Here is a 20,854-nt window from a genome sequence, read left to right as displayed (position 1 = left end):
ATAGTGGATCAAGACAAAACTCCTGCAGTGGTATGATGTATGGTGGGGGCAGAGGGAGAGGGCTAAGAGGGGATGGGAAGGCAGGATAGACAGGAGTGTAAGCCAAGGCAGGAAACAAGCAAACAAGAAGGGGAGGGGCATGGGAACAGCACAGAACAACACAGCATGCTTACCTGCTGTCTGAGCAGGAGTTCAGGCCCTTGGTCCTCCTGGTCTGAACAGGTCCAAACAAGAATTGCCCTTTTATTTGTCTGCCCTTCGCTTCAGACGCCCGGGCGAGAGATGCCCTTGATCTAAGAGTTAAGAGAAGGAAGGAAAGAGGAGGGCAAAGGAAGAGAGGCTGGAGGGCTCCTTAAGTATGGAAAAAGAGCGACAACCGGGAAGGCACCAGCTGGGCGGGGCTTGCTAAGTGGGGAAAAAGAGCAGCGACCAGGAAGGCACCAGGTGCACCATCTAGAAGAGATGACCTAGACCCTCTTGCACCTGCTCTCCATCTGCTAAATAAAAAATCTTGCATAATGTATCCACATAAACGAAAAATCAATTGCCACTTAACCCTCATTCTGGAAGAGTCTGCTTCAAACTTGCAATGGATTTTGCCTTAAGCGTTTGTAATGAAGACGAAGGTGTTGCCTTTCGTTATTTCAGAACAACTACTGTCTCTAGGCACTTTGGCATGTTTAGTGACATAAGGGCCAGTGCTATCACACAATAGGTAATTCTGTTACCATATCAAAGAGTAAGTGCCTGAAGAAAACCTTTGTTCTTTTATTTATTTATCTTAATCAAGTTTTTGCAATTAACTTCAACTAACAGTTAGCGACTGGAGTTCATACCCCGCAAAAAACCCACAGAATTATTCATTCACGACCATTCCATTACCGGCAAACGTAATTTGCACTCATTCCACAAAATGTTATGTACCAGTGTAACAGTGATTAAGGAGGCATCAACCCTGATGGATAGTTGACTCATCACAAAAAGTCATCCCATATATATGAAAATGGATCCGAGCCAGATTTTGTTTTCCTCAGCACCTCAGTGTAATTTTCTGAAGTCGACCAGCGTATTCTTTTTTCCCCACGTTTCAAATGTTGCCAAAGTATTGCATTTTCAGTGATGCATAGCTTACGTTTCAAAAGCCAGGGATAAACATGTAATTAGCGTACTTAAAAAAATAATAATAATTATGGGAAGTTCCTTAAGTAGACAGACCATCAGGGTAGCTTCCACAGTTCACCCGGTGATTTATAACAAACTCCTCGTCACCTGGCACTACAATACTTGTTAATATGAACAGTCCAAAACCATGTGCTTAAAGTGGGGATGCGGATATGTACACCTCTGGCAGGCAGTCGTTTTATCTGGAGCAAATCAATGAATCAAAGCAGAGGTTAAATATGTTAATACTTAGATTTAATACGTTTCAACCTAGCGTCCATAGAGACCTCCCTTGTGTGGCGTTGCTAAATCTTTTTGCCGTTTGTCTTTAATTTTTAGTTTTACTAATACTGGAGCTAAAGTATTCTGCCTGTATAGCGCAGTCATTTTTCATTGCAGTTACCACCATGTGCTCTGCCAGGGCATCGAGAAAGCCCTGGCATGGCCTATGGGGTGTAGCAACAGCAGAAGCGCACGATTCAAATTGGCCCATTCTCCGCAAAATTCACTAATCGGCATTCCCCTCCCATCCACGTTTAAATCCAATAATGAAGTACTGTTCTTTCTGGCGAATTATATTGTTCCTGTGGTGGTGCTCAGTGCCCTCTTGAAAATACTGTTACCACACATTAGGGATATTAATTGCAAAAATTCCTTTTCAGTTCTGGGATCCCAATTTAGCCCGAATGGTACCTATTCGATTTGGTGTAGGATAAGAGGCAGAAGTCGTATCATCCTCCCACAAGAGATTAAATAAGTTAGTGCTGTCCAATTTACCACTATGATTTTACTGGGAATATCTTACATATTGGAAGAGGCTATTTTTGTATTCAACTGAAGAGAGGGTCCCCGGAATGGCCCTCATGTCCCCTATGCACATGTCAGCTCGAAGGATAATAAATGAGAGGTGTCTCTCGCTGTTTGGCCAACCACCTGGTGGACCAGTGTATCCCACGTATGGTAACAGATATTTTCTTAGACAACCATTCAAACAGTATCCAGCTGCTGTCTTTGCAGAGACAGGTGCCTCATCACTGGACCAGGTTGACTGATAACCTTCTCCAGCATGGGGTCTGGCATGGATTCACATGCTCATGAATATTCCCTGTCGTCAGGCTGGGAATCCTCGGTAAAGAAAAAATCAGTTTCAGTTTTGTTTCTGAACTGTCTTTCTCCTAATAACCAATCACTGGTCTCTGGGTCATACTGCCCCCAGCCAATGACTGCCCTCTACCTAAGCCCCTCCTCCGGCAGCCATCTTCAGATTTTTACCGCCCGTTCAAGTGTTGGGAGTCCTCGTGCTATAGCTCTCGCGCTTTTGCTGCGTTTTGCGATTTTTTCATAGAGTTTAATCTCATTTTTTTGGTCAATCGAGCCTCAAGCTCCACTGATTCTACTTCCGATCAACGGGGACTCGTTTCTGAATTTTCTGCGTCCCTCAAGTGCGAAGTTTACGTTGAGTTTCGCTTCTTGGAGGATTCCGGAAGATCTTTGAGGCCTACCCCTCGTGGACATGGCCCAGGACAAAGGAAACACGACGCCCGGATCCAAGCTGTTCAGGAGCTGCACTGGATGCGGATTGCAGAATGTCTTCAAGGAGGATGAGCATTCCAGATGTTTCTACTGCCTTCGCGAAGACAAAACGCTCGTGGAAAAGAATTGTGCATTTTGCAAGAACATGTCAGAACAGACTATGAAGGATCGGCGTATCCGGCTCACCAACTGGCTGGAGGGGAAGAGCCCAGCAGCAGGTGAGAAGAATAAGTCAGAGCGGTCTTCTAAGACCTTTGAGGGCGCTCCGGAGAGGGGGCCCAACAAAAGGCAAAGCACTGCGAGTCCGCGGGCACCTGGAGCGCCGATCGGACGGGCTCCTTGGCTGCCAGGCAGGGCGCACTTTCACCGACGCCATCAACCACGAGCCAACGCTCTGGCTCGGGGAAGAGGAAATCGGAGAACCGGGGTAAGCTTCGAGAGAAGCCCGGTCGATCCCGACGGAGACAGCCAAGGGGGAGCGAGGCGGTGACGCTCCCCCCAAGGTGAAGGCCTCAGGCGAGCCCAAAGTAGCGAAGGCCCTGATTCACCTGGCTATGGCTTCTATCGAGGGAGTCGTGGTATCCCTGGCGAAGCCTGCGGAGGCTACCCCAGTGGAGGCGACCTCAGGGCCTAGAGTTTCCCTGCCACCGCAGAGGGAATCCTCTTTTCAGCCCATCGATAAGACCCCTGTGAAACCCTGGGTGGAAAGAGGTGGGGGCCCGGTGGCCATCACAGACACTGATTCTGCCTCTGAAGAGGAGCTGACTGGAGTAGTGAAAATCCTGTACAAGAAGTTCGAGGAGGTCCGGTCCCACGGGAGGGATCCAGACGAGGCGGATGAAGAAAGCTACGGTGGTGCCGACGAGGAGCCCGTGGAGGCAGAGGATTCCACTCCCCAACCGTCACGCCCGTCGCAACCGGTGCCTGGGCCACAAGACAACTCAGGAGCAATCTTGATGGCGATCCAGGCCTTGTTTACGGAGATAAGGACAAGGTTGCCCTTACCCCCAACGGACGATCCGGCGGAGCCTGGACCTTCTGGAAGCCCTCCAAACAAGCAGAGGAGAATTCACCCCCCCCACCCCTTCCAGCCTTTACGGCCTTTGCAGCCTTCATCTCCTTCTCCTTATCAGAGGGAGGATACGGGAACGGAGACGGCCACGACGGGGACGGCGGGATGGGCCTTCATCACCACCTCCTCGGGCCTCCCCGTCTGACGAAATGTTCTCCTTCCACGCCATGATCGCCAGGGCATCCAAGCTCTTCCAGCTCTGCCCCGAGGAAAAGAAGGAAGGTTTCCCCTATCAAAGGCGTGAGGCCAAGAGGAAAACGGTCCCCTCGGTCCCATTACTGGACGACAGGCCAGTCACTCCTGAAGAACCCTTCCACGACTCCTGCCAAGAGAGACCGGTACGAGAAATACGGGGTCCCGGATTCCACCCCCATGTGCCTTAGGGCGCAGCCGACCCCGGATTCGGTAGTCTCTGCGGCGGCCAAGAAGAAAGCGGTGGGGGCAATGGCTTCAACTTTGACCTCCCTGCCGGACGGCGAGGGAAAGAGACTGGACGCCTTGGGACGGCAAGTCATCTTGGTGACGACGACAATCAAAGTGGCCAACGCCCTCGCAATCGTGGCCTGCTACAACAGGGAGCTGTGGTTTAAGATCGCTCCCATGCTGGACTCCCTCCCGGACAATGGGGCTGAGGCCCTGGAGATCCTGCAGGAAGGCGACGTGGCATCAGACCACGCCATAACGGTGGCCATGGACATTGCTGACATCGGCTTTCACCAGATGGGCAACAGCGTTTGCCTTCGCCGGCGTGGTTGGCTCAAGGCAACCGATTTCCGCCAAGACGTGCAGACCAGGGTCCTGGACATGCCTTTCGACGGGGACAACCTGTCTTGCAAAACAGTGGACGAATCACTGCAGGCCATCAAGGCCGACACGGAGACGGCTCGGCCTTAGGCGTTCTTCAGCAACAACGGCCGCCCTTTCGGAGCTCCGGAGGCAAGCAAGGTGCCTCCAAAGGATTTGGCAGCGACTCCTCGAAGTACCGCCAAGTGCCCCGCTCCTCGTCGCAGGAGGCCAACAGAGGACACGGCAAGTCAGGAGGACCTCATTGTCGTCGCCAAGGAGGCCAAGGCGGCAAGGCCGCCACCAAGCAGGACTGAACCGGCCGTAGCGTCGGGCCCCCAGCTGAGCACCCTGGTGGGAGGCCGGCTGGCGAAGTTCGTCAGTGTGTGGGAGTCCATCTCCCCTGACCGTTCGGTGCTGGATGCCCTGGCCCGCGGACACACTCTCGAGTTTCTAAAGTGTCCACGCATACCACCCGTGGCCAGGAAGGAAAACCACGTCCCTCAACTGCTACTGGAAGTAAGGGCGATGCTGAAGAAAGGCGCCATCGAGCTCGTCCCAAAGAGGCTCTGGGGCTCCAGAGTGTACTCACGATACTTCCTCGTAAGAAAGAAGACAGGCAGCTGGCGACCCATCCTGGACCTTCGTCGTCTGAACAAGTACATCAAGTCCCAGAAGTTCCGGATGGTCACCCCCCAGCACGTATTGGGACAGCTGGAGGAGGGCGACTTCCTGTCGTCGCTGGACTTGGAGGATGCCTACTTTCACATTCCCATTCTAAAGGGGCATCAAAAGTTCCTGCGATTCGTGGTCAATGGTGACACTATCAGTTCAAGGCCCTTCCCTTTGGATTGAAGTCGGCGCCAAGGGTATTCACGAAGTGCCTAGCACCAGTGGCAGCGCGGCTGCGCCTGCAGGGGATCCACGTCTACCCCTACCTGGAGAAACTGGCTTATCCTAGCAAGGACAACAGAACTCGCAGTCGTGCACACAGCGAAGACTGTCCAACTGCTCACGGATCAGGGTTTCTCGATCAACTTCGCAAAATCCCACTTGGTACCATCGCAAGTTGCCCTGTTCCTGGAAGCCAGGGTCGACACAGCAGCGCGGTTGGCTTCTCCATCGGAGGAAAGGACAAAGGCCATCCTGGGCAAGGTGCAACGGCTGTCGACCATGGACATGGCCAGGATGAGGTCCATCAAGTCCCTGCTCGGCATGATGTCCTCGTGCATCTACCTTGTGCGTCTGTGCAGGCTGCGGATGCGTCCACTGCAAGACTTCCTCGACGCCCGTTGGATGCAATCGGCGGGCAGCTTCGAAGACAGGATCTCGCTCAATGAGACCTTCCGCCAAGCGATCCGGTGGTGGGGCACCCATGCGCATCTAGCGGCGGGTATGGACTTCCAGAACCCGGCACATCAGGAGACGGTGATGACGGACGCCTCCCTGGAAGGATGGGGAGCGCACCCCGGAGATCTCCACGCGAGAGGCTTTTGGCTCCCGGAGGAAAGGTCACTAGACATCAATGTCCTGGAGCTCCGAGCCGTGTTCTGGGCCCTCAGGTCATTCCTCCCGTCCCTCAAGGGCAAGGTGGTAAGGATCTTCACCGACAACACCACCACGGTGTTCTACATCCAGAAGCAGGGAGGCACCAGATCCCCAGCCCTATCCAAGGAAGCCCAGGATCTGTGGCACTGGGCCATCTCCCAAGGGATGTTTCTGGTGCCCTTCCATCTGGCAGGAATAAAGAACACCATCACCGACTCACTCAGCAGGGATCTGCGCTCGTGCCACGAGTGGGAACTGTGGCAGGATCAAGTGGATCTGCTCTTCCAACAATGGGGCAATCCTCAGATCGACCTATTCGCGACGGCGACGAACACCAAGTGCCGGAGGTTCGCCAGCAGGTTTCCCCAGCCGGGGAGCATGGGCGATGCCTTCGCATTCCCCTGGGACAGCTTGTTCCTGTTTGCGTTCCCACTGTTGCCGTTGCTGCTGCGACTCATCAACCAACTCAGATGGTCCCGGTGCAGGATGATCCTCGTCGCACCGGCGTGGCCGAGGCAGATCTGGTTCCCGGACCTTCTGGACATGTCAGCGTCCCCCCAAGTCAAACTGCCGACGGACACGGATCTTCTCGCCAGAGAAGGAGGAGCCATCCTCCACCACGACCCGAAGTCGCTGAACTTGCAGGCCTGGCTCCTGCAGCGCTAGAGTTTGGAGGGTACGATATCCCGGCGGACTGCAAGGAGGTGCTTGCAAAGGCCAGGGCGTCCTCAACTCTCAAGTGCTATGGACACAAATGGAAGAGGTTCTTTGTCTGGTGCCATGCACAGAAGATTAACCCTCTGCAGATTACGGCCCCTCAAGTGCTGCCGTACCTACTGTCGCTGGCCAAGGCGGGGCTAGCCCATGCCTCCATCAAGATCCATCTAGCGGCAATTTCCCGCTACACCAGAACTCCGGGGCGATCATCTCTGTGGTCTCGTCGCCTGGTGACCGAGTTTATTAAAGGATTGTTCCGATCATTTCCGCCGGTGAAGGCTCCTGTCACGGTGTGGGAGCTCAACGTGGTGCTGAGCAGGCTCATGGGGCTGCCATTCGAGCCTCTGCATTCGACACTGTTGAAGTTCCTATCGTGGAAGACAGCGTTTCTTTTGGCCATCACCTCCGCACGACGAGTGGGAGAGATCCAGGCCCTCTCCTGTAAACCACCCTACCTGACATTCCACGAGACGAGGGTGGTGCTGAGGACGCACCCCTCCTTCATGCCCAAGGTGCCGTCGGACTTCCATCTCAACGAGCCCTTGGTGTTACCTGTTTTCTTCCCGTCGCCTTTGTCGCCGGCCTAGAGGACTTTGCACTCGCTGGATGTGGCTAGAGCGCTGAAGTTCTACGTGGACCGCACAAAGATTTTTCAGACGACATCACAGCTGTTTGTGAACTTTGGACCTGTGAACCAAGGGAAGGCCCTCTCAAAGGCTTCCATTTCCAGATGGCTCTCCGGCTGCATTATGCACTGTCACCGATTGGCAAACCGACCGTTGCCCGGCCGTCGGAGAGCCCATTCAACCAGAGCGATCGCTGCTACCACGGAGTTCCTGTCTGGCGTGCCCTTGCTGGACATCTGCAGGGCTGCTACGTGGAGGTCGACGCACACCTTCACGAGATTTTACTGTGTCGACCAGAATTCCAGGGAGGAGTCCAGAGTCGGCCAGGCAGTGCTGCGCAACCTGTTCGCTTAAGCCTGGTGAGGAGGTAAGAGATGCTTAATGTTCAGTTGTTGTATTGCTTAATGTTGTGCCTTACCACCCCCCTCCACCCCGTGGTTGTGCATGTGTTACAGCTATGTATTCTTATATTCATGAGCATGTGAATCCATGCCAGACCCCATGCTGGAGAAGTTGACTACCGTGACTGACGAAGAATTGTTCAAAGACAACCGCTCGGATCACGAGATGGTGTTGGACATTAGCATTACATACCGGGTGAAAATGCACTACAGAGAGGTACTGACGTGGGGCTTTTGAAAGGAATAGGAGCAGTGAAGATAAAGCTTAAACCAGAAGCATTTTTACCGAGAGTAAAGGAAAACCCTCTGTCGAGGGAGGCAGTTGAGGGCATTTGAGACCCATTGCAACCCTAATTAAACAAGGCATTTTAATTCCATCATAATCTCCGTGCAACACAGCAGTGTATCCTATGAAAAAGGCAACAGGGGGGTTGTGGCGTTTTATACAGGATTTACGCCCTTTGAACCACATTGACGAGGCAGAATTTCCTTTACTTCCGAATCCAGCAACAATTTTGTGTAGCACTCCTACGGAAGCTACCCACTTCACGGTTAAAGACTTGAAGAATGCCTTCTTCTCTTTACCACTTCATCCAGACTCACAATATTTGACTTCATTCCTATATAGAAATAAAAAGTGGAAACGCACTTTGCTTCCACAACGGTGTTGCAAGTCCCCTTCAATATTCAACAGGGTACTCCAGATGGAATTGGACCATGTACAATTGGAAAGTACTGTTATACAATACGTATACAACATCTTGATCTTCAGTAAAACAGAAATGCAGTGCAGAAATGACTCACTACACATGTTAACTGTGCTTGCAGAAAAGGGGTACAAGGTAGACAAAGCCAAGTTATAATATTGCCAGAAGGAAGTATTATATATTGGGCAACTAATATTGCAAGACAGGCGAAAATTGACACCAGAAAAAGCAGAGGCGATTCAAAAGACCCCAACCCCCATGACTATAAGACAAATGCAGAAGTTTTTAAGGCTCTGCAATTATTGCAGAGCATGGGTATTCGACTACAGCACATCCACAAGGTCCTTGTTAAGCGCACTGAAAGAAGCACAAAGAGTGGACGGCACATTACAATGGACAGAAGGTATGACTGGGGCTTTTGACGAGCTGACGATGGCAATATGCACAGCTCTAGTACTAGGGATCCCAGACTATCAGGTCGAATTTGACTTATTCTCATACTCCAACAGAATAGTAATCACAGCGGTACTGACACAAAAGACAACCATGGGACTCAAATCTTTAGCTTACTACAGTTGGAAACTAGACCCGGTGATGAGAGGACCCTACTCTTGCGAGCAGGCATTGCAGTGGAGAAATCAGCAAGTATTACCATGGGTTGCAGAACCACTCTTTTTGTGGAGCATGCTCTGTTCGCAATACTGGGGCAACCCATAAGTACACTGACTACACAAAGGGCTTCAGGATATGAGGTGATACTATCAAATCCAGCCATCAAGGTAGTAAGGTGCCGAATGGTGAACCTGGCGACTTTTGTTGCTGAGGCCATAGAGGAGGGAGATTATGTTCACGACTGCACTACAAATATAGAAAGCTATGACGACATCCCGAGAGTGAGAGAGAACGCACTACAGAGGGGAGAAGCACCTTATATGGACGGTTCGTTTGCTATAGACCAGACCAGGGAGGAAAGACATATTGGGACGGCAGAGGTGAGGATACAAATGGGACAAGCGAGGTGTTAGTAAGCGCATGATTTACGTCACATTTTTCAGCCCAGGCTGCAGAGCTAGTAGCTCTAATACTGGCACTGGAACAGAGTAAGAACCAGGAAGTGACAGTATATTCAGATTCAGCCTATGTGACGTCTACAGTCCATTCTGGGCTGTTACGCTGATTAAGGAGGGGCTTCGGGCATGCTGACAGGTCGCCGGTGCCGCACGCGATCTTATTGGCAGACTGATAAAAGTGCGGCGATTCCCAATAAATACAGCGGTCGCAAAATGCCAGGCCCACACGAGGTTGGAGGATCACATCTCCAGGGGCAACGAGGCAGCAGATGCAGAGCAGGATATGGACACCCCATCTAGGCGTGTTTATGCATGAACAGTGGTACTGAAGGAAGGCTATATATATATATATACTCCCAGTGACACAAATAATGCAATTGCAGGGAAGTGCACAGAGAGAGAAGGAATTATGGATAAAAATGAGGTGTTTTATATCACCTTCAGACACCCTATGGCGGCAGGAAAGCACAGGAAACGTAGTAATGCCCTTATCGTTGTTACACACAGTACTGGCACAACTACACCATCCTACCCATATGGGAAGAATGTACTTACTGCTCAAATTGGAGAAGATTGGTTCTGTCCAAACCTGGCCGAGCATGTGGCAGAAGTTATGACTAACTGCCTTGTCTGCAGGCAATTCACAGCAGGCCATACATTAAGGGTAGTGAGAGGAGCCATACCTCGCCCACTGTGTCCATTCCAACAGCTTCATGTCGATTATGTAGACATGCTCCAAATATGTCAGGGCTACCGCTACATGATATTGGTTGTATGTCCGTTCTCCCGATGGAGTGAGGCTTGTCTCTGTTCCCATCCTGATGTCATTCGGTTGGCATATTCCTGGTTAGAGAAATGTTCCAAAGATGGGGCATATGTGGGGTCCTGCAGTCAGACAACGGCCGTCACTTTGCCAATGAGATGTTCCATCACATTACTGCTATGCTAGGAATTCAACACAAATTCTCCTGTGCGTACCACCTGCAGGCGAACAGGATATGCGAGCGTCTCAATCGGCTGCTCAAATTGCACATCGGCCAGATAAGTCACCATAAATAAAAGTTGACTCCACTGTCTGCCTTTAGTATTATTCTCATTGCGCAATAAACCAGGATCTGACCACCAATTAACCCCACACGAGGTGGTAACCGGGCGCTTTATGCAACTTACCCTGGCTCCTCCCACTAGGGCTTTGACAGATGCAGAAACAATGTCTAATGTATTGGGACAGGAAATTTATGATTACACCGCTGCCTTGATGGATAGTGCCTCTTTTATTTCTTGCCAACTGCAGGCACGATGAGAGAGGCCCAAAGGAAAGGAAGAAGGTAAAGATACAAAAAATAAACCAGCACAACTATACCCGGGAGATACTGTACTCCTCCGGGACTTTCATCCGCACCTGTTTCAAGGCCAGAGTTTTGGGTCCACATGAAATAGAGGAAGCAACAGATCGAGCGGTGAAAATAAAAGGGCAAGACGGCCTGGAATTTCCTCAGTGACATCAAGCCCTGTTGAGCAGCATCCTCTCCTAGCAACAACAGCAAAAGGGCCAATGTCCCACAAGAAGAACAAACCGATCAACAAAGAGCATTACAGCCCAGGAGAGACCAGCCTTTGATTACTCGCTCCCGAGCGATAGAGATTGGGAAAGGACTTCCTACACATCCAGAGTGAGGATACACTGTTTGTTTATTATTTTTCTCTTCACACACTGACAGTAGTCATCGTAAAAGTAGCAACTGTGATTTCTCCACCGTCCCATGCTTCCTCAAGGCCCTCACCCCCACGGCCTTGCAAGGCCAATTCGTCCATTTCGTTAGGAGGTCTAACCGTGTAAGAAGGCCCTATCCCAGTTTATTCTTTTGTATTTTCCTAGCCTATTTGTCCCAAACATACCCACGACTTCTTTGAGGAAGTCCCTCGGTAATTGAAGTTCTTTGTAACCCTAGAATACGCATAGTCTGGGAGCAATGATTACTTATTGCAGTAGAACAACATCACGACCGCAGAGCTTGAACTAATCTGTACCAACACCGTGATAACGCATTTCTAACGCATTGCAGGCGGTTCATCTTCAAAGCTGCACAATTTTCCGAAGTGGAATAAGTTATGAATGCCATTATGATAATGTTGACTTGTCCTTTTTTCACTTGGCATCTTTGCCCTCATTTTTTGGGGCGAATGTCTTTAGGTGTAGAGAACAAAGCTGTGGCCGTACTAACATAACCCCAATTCTGACAGGTGTGGGTACCATGTTGGGTCGGGAGGAAAGCACTGCCAGACCTGTAAGGAGAGGTAGATGCAGTGTTGATGTAGATATTGGAGGGGTTGATTACTATCTTACCAATACTGCTGGAGTATCTAATAACATGTGGTACAAGCACATGACTAAAGTAGGTAGACTGTCTACTGCGGAGAGCTGCTATGTTTGCTCTCTCATACCTTATGGCATGAGTGCCTCCAGAACGTTTATGGCAACTGAAATAGCAGCAGCAAGAGCACAGTGCCTTATGTACCTATTAATGTGTTACCACCCGAGGAAGATTCCAAGGGAAAATGGTATACTTGAGATGGATGTCCAAGACAACTTTCCCTATGAAGACAGCTGTAAAAAAAAACTAGATATGATGGACAATTACTGGAAGAAAGACCAGGCTATACAATACATAACTGAAGGCCCGCAAAGAGGAGAGATGATGGCAATAACATTAAGAGTTATCCTGTCCCAAGAAAAGACCGGCAGAAATAGGAGGAGAGCCGTGGTGCTGCGAAAAGACCACAGATGCGTGTATATCGCCAAATATGCACTGCTGAAGGGTGGAAAGAAGGAGTGGTAGAGAGCAGAGCACATATGCTCCTAACAGTTCCTGTTCGTATAGTGCAAGAAGAGAATGACAAATGCCTAAAAGAATGGGCAGCAAATGCAAAGCTACTAACGTGGGTAGACAATGAGGCTGGGCCTATTCCCATAGTGCCAATGAAAGGACCAGCATTATATTTCCAGAATGACAGAGTAGTAAAGGTTGGGGAGAGCAAGGAATGCAAGCAGACAATGAAAGCTCCACACATGAAAGTTGGAACGGCAGTACTAATGGATCACTTTTGGGCTTGCGGATCCATGGCATACAGGAAACTGCAACCCAACTGGGGAAGAGCATGCTCACTGGTACACATCAACACACCAGCATAAGTAGTGCCACAAAAGAACATCAAAATAGGCAAATTCCCTAAAATGGACGCTACCAGAAGTAAGAAGAGGTCTGTTGATTTAACTAGAGTGAAAAGAGAAAACTACATATCAGCATCAATGGAAGACTGGCTAGACATACCACCTGAGCATCGATTGTTCAGCAGGACAAAAATGTACTTTGCATCCATTGTTCCAGCAGTCCAGACATACACGAACGCAAAATGGCTCCAGATCATGAGAGGGGAGCTCATGCAAACAATAAACTGCCGGGGGGGAAGAGTTCGGATGGGCCCCAAATACTCTGCTAACTTGTGACATTATCGGTACAAACACATACCCTGTCCTCTGGTATACTATTACACAACCATGGAAGGAGATAAGCTGTGTGGTGGGATGCTTGAAGGTGTGTGAAGCACGAACTGTGGATCTCAGAAGTGGAGCATACACACAATTGCTCATTTCTACAGCCTCCCCCATAGAGTGGTAGCCAATTCTACAATTGCCCAGTGGGTAAGGTAGACCCTGAGAAGGGCTGGAATTGATACAACATTGTATGACAAACATTGGGCCAGGGTGGCGATGGCCATGAAGGCTTAAAATGTAGGGGGGTAGTTACAAGTAAGTCTGAGGTTTAATAATATTACTTTAAGGCTATTAACAATGCAGTGGAGAATGTGATTGCAAGGCTTTGACCGCCATAGCCGACGGTATTTGATTTTGGACGAGCCACAGACTTAGCAGAACCACAACAGTTTTTGGGCATGGACATGTTAAACACAGCCATGCTTAAAAAGGTGGCATGGAAAGAGATTTGAGTGGCTGGTATACACATGCGCCCATATGACTGTCCTATGCAGGCTCAGACTGGCCTACAGGGCAATGCCCGAACCACAAATACAAAATGGTAGTGTGGGCCAGTTTTTGTCATCAAAGTGGTCCATTTTTTTGGTTGGGGGCCAGTTTGAGGAGTAACTTCACTATGCGGCTAGTAATTTTGACCATTGTTAGTTACTGAATAAATAATGTTTAAATTGCGCAATTTGCATTACATATTATCCAAAAACTCCTCCTTGGGTACTATTTAAACAGTCTATCACACAAGGAATGATTTGTCATTTGCAACTGTGGGCCACTTTTTCATTGGTACCTGAGAAAATGTCATGCCCCAGTCCGACCCTGGTCCGAGGCACAGATACGCAGAGCAACACCCCCTACAGCAACTCATGAAGGCTAGCTTAGCCCCCTGAGAGTTATAATAAGAGTCACGTAAACATGAGATTTATGGTCAGGCCTCATTACATGTATTGGAAAGGTCATCTAGAGATGGTGTACTGTACCACTTGGCTAGACTAAATGAAAATTTGACAGGTCTCAAATGGTGTTGAAAAGTCACGTCCTCCAAGGTCTGAGGATGCTCTGTTAGGAAGTTCGTTGTTTTGTAACTGACTATATATACCCTACTGACACTTTCTATATAATGCTCTTTGTATAAAACCCTATGAAAACCCAAAGTTAGTGTGCTCGGGGCACACAGTATCTGGACAGGGAATGCAATGCCCGTTTCCCTATCGATTTCTGCACTGCTTTATGAAAATAAATCCAGTCTCTATCTTTGCTGCTTGGGGTTGCTTCTTAGATTATATGGTGATCGGGTTTGACTCTACAATTTGGTGCTGTCACCTCAGAGTCTCTATGCTCAGCTGGGATGGTAACCGAAGTAGCGGACCAAGGGGTTTCTAAGAAAGACAACTGCCCCTGAGGTTGGTGTTTATTTTTGTGCTGTGTGAAACACTCCATTGTTGGAGCAGCAGGGGCTAGATGCGGAAAGGGTAGGATACATTGCGTTAATTAAAATTCAGTAAAAAGGATTTATATAATCTATTGGTGAAATTAAAACAATGCACGAGTAATAAGATTTGAGATTACAGGTAGGTAGGAAAAATAGACAGGAGGGGGCTGAGGGCAGAGCCAGAGAAGCAAGTATGCCGAGGGCAGGTGCCTTTAAGAAAATCAGAAATTTCAAAATTCAGTTCAGATCTGACTTACTGTGGCAGAGCAGAAATCAAGTAAAGTTAGACATTGTATTGTGTAAAAATGGGAAAATCATCTGGGACTAAAAAGGGGAAATATCAGCCGGAGACCTGTAGCTCTGTAACGAAGGATAGACAACGTCAATTCACAGTAAATGGGACATTTGACCCCGATTACACTTTTTGATTTAAAACACACTGTTCAAATCCAAGGAATGTGTCCTTTCTCCCCAAGGGGAAGCCACCCGCTTTGGGATTAGGGATGTAAACCCGCTATGCAACACCCCCCCCTAGGATAAGGGACATGGCAAGCAAGATCCCACTGGGGGTGACCCTTCGGTCTGGGAACTAGGAATGCCAAAAGGATAACACTCCACCTTCCCTCTCCCATTAGTCTGACATCTTATAGTGGTTACATGAGACATGAGCAGGGCAATTATGTGCAGGGCACCTTTTATGTGGAAGACTGAGTTTCTGACCTGAATGTGTCTCCTTTTTGCAGATCCCAGCACCAATCAAGTTTCTTCTTCTGTTCCAGGGAGAAATGTAGAGACTGACGAACAAGCAGTAGTGGCGAAAGCATCCGCCCTAGAGCAAGAAGCGCAGGCTTGCAGAGGCGCGCATAGGAGAAGCCTAGTATGAAGCAGAGACTGTGGTGGGTGGAATCCAGAGACAGCATGCTGAATGCTGTAGCTTTAACAAAGGCGGAGAGGTACTGGAGCACAGACGCTAACACTCCCAGAAGGACGAGACTGATATGATACGGCATTTGTAACGCGCCTATACACTGCTTGGAGTGATGCCACCGAAAGGGCCAGAGAAGCCCATAACCTTCGATTGGCCAGCCGAGAGCACACCCCAGAACTCGGTGAACGAAACTGAACAAGTAAAAGGGACAGAGAAGTCATTACCTGCGAGGGGCTTACTGAGAGCATACCCCAGGACAAGGTGAACAAAACCGAACAAGTGAAGGGGCCAGAGAAACCCACAGGCTGCGAAGTGTCTACTGAGATCATACCCCAGGATGGGCGAATGAACCAGAACAACTGGAGGGGCAAGAGAAGCCTGTAGCCTGGAGGGGCAGACAGAGACTATCCCCCACGAAGGGGTGAATGAAACCGAACAAGTGAAAGTGGCAGAGAAGACCAAAGCCGGCGATGGGCCAGCCACAAGTAGATTCCAGGAAGGAGTAAACAAAACTGAACAACTAACCAGGCAGGCCAAGAAAAGCACCAAACATCTGGAAGGCAAATAAACAGTGAACCAGGCCCAGGAAGCTAGGTGTCGACCAGAGGACCTTTAGACGTGAGAGCCTAGGAGGCCCCAGGACTTAAAATCCTTGGACTTGGGAGTACCAAAACGCCTGGTGTAGGTTTTTATATCCCTTGAGAAGGGATACAAACCTATGGTGGGATAAGGACATTGTGTTGAGCACAACAGGAACTTTGAGAGACATTTTTCTTTTTAAAATGTTTTGATTTTGAGACACAAGATTCTCACTGAACTCTGGGGTAAAGGTTAGAAACCAGCTACTGCTACGTCCCAGGGTGAAGTACGCCTTACCTAAGCTCTAGCTTAGGATCTCTCTTTGTATCTTCTTTTGTATAGAATAGATTTGGGGACGGAGGACGGATTTAAGTTAGTTCGTGAGACATCCTGACTAATAATCTTTTTGTTGTTTTATTGCATAGGGAGATCCTTTTAGAAGTAGGGGATGGAGCAGGTGTTTCTTTACCCAACAAAGCAGTGTTGAACTATTCCTCTGTGTCCACCTCCTCTGTCTGACCTATCACAATACATTAGATAACAATGCAAAGAAAATAAAGCAGCAGTGTGGGAAGTCTTTTTTAAATTGTTTTACGAAGGCCACCAGGGGGCGCGCAGGTGATGGCAGCTTGAACGCTGTGCTCTCGTGACACTGGTCCGTTAAGGGTCCTGAGCCCCCCGAGCAAAGAGGAGCTAGCTAACTAGGTGGGAACACCCACTGACCTACCAAGTCAAAAATCAAGGTGTTAGGACCCCCGCGAAGAAGAGAACGAGTCGCTGCCAGTGCCGAGGAGTGGCGGGGATGAGACTCTGCTTGAGACACTGGCGTCCTGCAGAGGCCCATTGTTGGAAGCAGAGGACGTAGTGGGCGGGAGGGGCTCTCTGCCCTCTCACATCGGAGATCTGCGACAGCTTTGAGCCCGACTGCCCCCCGGCCCTCCTAGTACTTTGAAGCCCCTCCGGAGAGTGAAGCAAACACGGAACCCAGTGAAAAGTATTCCGTTGAAAGGGGCCCAGAGGAGGAGGCCCGCCGGGCTCTGTGAGGTAAGCAGTGCTCCCCCTTTCTTTCTCTGCGGTACCCCCACCCCTACAGCAGCTCCCCAGCCTACGGAGAGGCAGAGGTGCAAGGAGAGACATGCTTTAAGCCGGCGAAGGCTGTAAGCACACGCTGGCCAGTGACTACACGGTCCGCTGTCTCCGTGAGATCACACGCGGAGTACAAAGGCCCGGACTTACAATTATATACCAGTGCTGCAGGAGGTTCAGCTATGTCCCACACGACCCCCAAGAACAGATCAGCAAAGAACCAATGGGGGACACCAATGTGAGGGATACCGGCCAAGTGGAGGTCTGCGTACAATACGTGCTGCACAATAAACTTCACTCCATCAGGTAAAGTGATATGAAGTTCGCCCCTAGTGCTCCCTGTATCGACATGGCTATGTAGAGACTAACTGATATTCTCTCTAGAGGCACCCCCATGATACAGCTATTTTCTACTTACAGATACGGGTGTTTTAAAGAAGCTACGTACACGATCAGTCTTCAACTTGTGATCACTGTTGGGCCATAAGCGTTCCCCTCTTCTCGAGACACCATGGATTGAGGCATCATCTTGGTTTTAGGGGTCCTGGGAGGTATGCGCACCCAGGCTATCTCCCACAAATACACAGATTTACAGGGTCCTCTAGTGGAGACGGAGAAGGCCCGATCCGGCTCTCTCTTGCCAACGGCAGCTTCAGGAGAGCGGAGGACCACTCCCTAGCATGCATACAGCCAAGGAGTGAATAAGGGGCCTTCCCAGGAATATGCACAACTGTTGCCTACAACTCAGGTGGAGCCCGACAGCCACAGACCACAGCAGGGACCCAGGTTTTATCCTAGGATTGGAGGAGACAGCTTTGAGGAGGGAGCTGGAACACAGATTGAGACAGAGACTTTCCACTAGGTAATACAGTGAGGGAAGACTGTGGGCGGTGCCACGGACCTCCAGCGGATGAGGTAGACTCTCACAGACGGCTGAGGGGGATGTGGGACCCCAGTATTGGGGTGTTTGCCCACCTACCTGGCACAGACAGGATTGGAAGCAGCTCCCTGAAGAGACCCTAGTACAGCCCTAGGCAGGGCATGTGGCCCTGAGCTCCACACAGGCGCACACCCGGAACACAAGACACTCCACGCCGGTGCCCGGGGTGAGATGGAGAAACCTAAATTGGACTAGACCCAGGGTCCCGCACAAGAGGGGAGGAGGTCAGCAGGACACAGTGCACACTGAAAGAAGACCCCACGTTCTGTATGGGGCAATTAGGAACACTAGGCTGTACTGGCGATCGCTCAATTTGGTGTCCCAGGGAGGCCCCACTCGCAAGCGCTCTTCCATCTCGAACATTAACACGCGACTGTAGAGGAGAAGTGCCCCCCACCCCCTAAACGGGACCTTGGGGGTGTTCACCCCCGACTCTGGATACATAAGAGGTGACATTTGCCACCCGAAGGTGTGCACAGGAGGAGAAATCGAGCAAGGTACCATGCACGGGATAACACGCTGTGGCGCGTGGAGGCGAAGCAGAAGTTGGCCACATATAAATATATTTCTAACCGCCCCGGGCCTGAGACTCTGAGACAGAGCAATATGGCATCAACACTGGAGGAATCTGCAGCAACCAAAAAGGACGTGTCGGCCCTGATGGAAGAAATAAGGAACATGAGGGCAGACATTGCAAGCAGGGTTAACCAGATTACCCAGAGGATAGGTGAGATGGAGGAGCGGCTTGGGGAAGTTGAACACAATCAGACCTCTTTGGACACCCTAGAGAGACAAACGGACCAACGGATGACAGAAATGGAAGGCCGGGAGTAGGAATTCCAACTGAAGATGGACGAAAGGCGGAATAACCTTAGGCTCTTCGGAATCTCGGATAGAGAGGGGGAGCCAGAACAAGACCTGAAAAGAACATTTCATGAGGTCACGAAATTGGTTTTTGATGATGACAGCATTGATGAGGCTAAGATTGAGAGAATACACCGGGCGGGAGGGACAACAGGTGGGCTCAGGTCAGTCCTAGCCTGGTTCCATAAATATGCAGACAAAATACAAATTTTTGAGAAAGCAAAGCAGAAGGGCCCGATCACCTATGGCATGTCTAGAGTTCGAATTTTTCAAGACTTCTCCTCACTGACCCTGGCAAGGAGGAGGATGTGTGTGCCCCTGATGAAGTGGCTACAGGAAAAGGGAGTGCGCTACAGATGGGGCTTCCCGTTCTCCCTTACATTTGAACTGGACGGGCACAAACACAGGCTGATGACAGAGGGGGGACATTCGCAGAAACATAAGCGAGTTGCTGGGTGACTCGGATGGCAAGAAGTACCGGGGCGAAAGATCGGCTGACGACAGACTGGCGCATCAAAGGGCCGAGGAGGAGGCACATGCAGGGATACAGGAAGTACAGGAAGCTGAACGTGTCACCCGCAGTGGACACTTGAAACACACCATGAATACAGTAATGTTGATAAGTGGGGAGGAGGTGGGCCTAAATGGAACTTAAGTTGGTAAGGGGGCCCAGACGGTGCTCCTGTCGATTTGAGATTTTGTAGTATGAACGAGGTGTTATGCCCACAGGGGCTGCGGGTAGACTAAAAGGATAAGATCCAGTTGGTGAGGGGGAGCGAGGGGGCTCAATGGTATTGAGGTGGATTAAATGACGGACTGTGCGGGAAACGGTCGCAACTGGTGGTCCAAACATAGCCCGGTGATGAGAACCGAGAGGTGTCGGGCACCTTTGAGGGAGGTGGGGGTAGGAGAGAAGGGGTTTTGAAAAGGGTCTTCTTGAAGCTGTGTTTTACCGGGAATGGGGGGGTGGAGGTCTGGGCCTGGCTGCCCGGTGAGGGTAGAAGAGATCAAGGAGCTGGGATGTTACTATGGCAGTAAACCTAGGAACCCAGGGGGGTGGTCATTTTAGGGTGGGAACGTTGAATGTCAAGGGGATGAACTCACCGTCGTTAGTGGCCAAGGAATTTGGTAGAACAGGCCTTGACGTGATGTTCCTCCTGGGGACTAAGTATGCTAGAGGGGAGGAACGGAGGATCCCTGGTGGGGGATTGGGGCAGGAATACTGGGGCTCTGGACCCTTGAGGAAAGTGGGGGTCGGTATTCCCATCGGGAAGGGGCTTAAAATGGAGGTGTCCAAGATATGGGAAGATGAAGAAGGTAGGGCCCTCCTGGTGGTGGGTACCGTACAGAAAGTGACCTTTACGTTTGCGACAGTTTACTGCCCCAACCGGGGTCAGTTGAGGTTCTTGTTGAAAACTCTCCCAAAAATGATGCTCGAGGCATCGGGACATATAGTACTCGAAGATGATTTTAACTTGTGGGCCGATATTAAATTGGACAGGCAAGCAGGGGAATACAGGAACAAAGGACCCACCCGGGAGGGTGTGCTCAGAGGTCTTGGAAATGTTGGGGGATTAAGAGCTCAGGGATGAATGACGACATCGTCACCCAAACGAAAAAGGGTATACCTTCTACTCGGCCCCACTTCACACTATTACCAGAATAGACTATTTGTATATTTCGAGGGGGCTGTGGAAGGTAACACTGGCTTCTGAGATCTCTCCGGTCACATGGTAGGACCATGATATGGTGACGGTGGAAATAAACAGGCTTGGCCTGGCACAGAAAGGGTCAGAATTGAGATGCAACGAGTCACTGTGGAAGGACCCAGTGTTCCGTGCCAAAATATCCAAAGAA

The 20,854-nt window shown here is 50.1% G+C and overlaps 1 protein-coding gene across 18 annotated transcripts in view; it reads left to right on the top strand.

Annotated features, from left to right (window-relative positions):
- EPB41L2 (erythrocyte membrane protein band 4.1 like 2) overlaps positions 1–20,854 on the top strand; it is a 1,866,207-nt gene that overhangs the window by 1,022,955 nt on the left and 822,398 nt on the right. The window lies entirely within an intron of this gene.

Source organism: Ambystoma mexicanum, chromosome 4q, assembly GCF_040938575.1.
Source record: "Ambystoma mexicanum isolate Mex_15411 chromosome 4q, UKY_AmexF1_1, whole genome shotgun sequence".
In the NCBI taxonomy this organism is placed as follows: domain Eukaryota; kingdom Metazoa; phylum Chordata; class Amphibia; order Caudata; family Ambystomatidae; genus Ambystoma; species Ambystoma mexicanum.
This window is presented reverse-complemented; position numbering and strand designations above follow the sequence as displayed.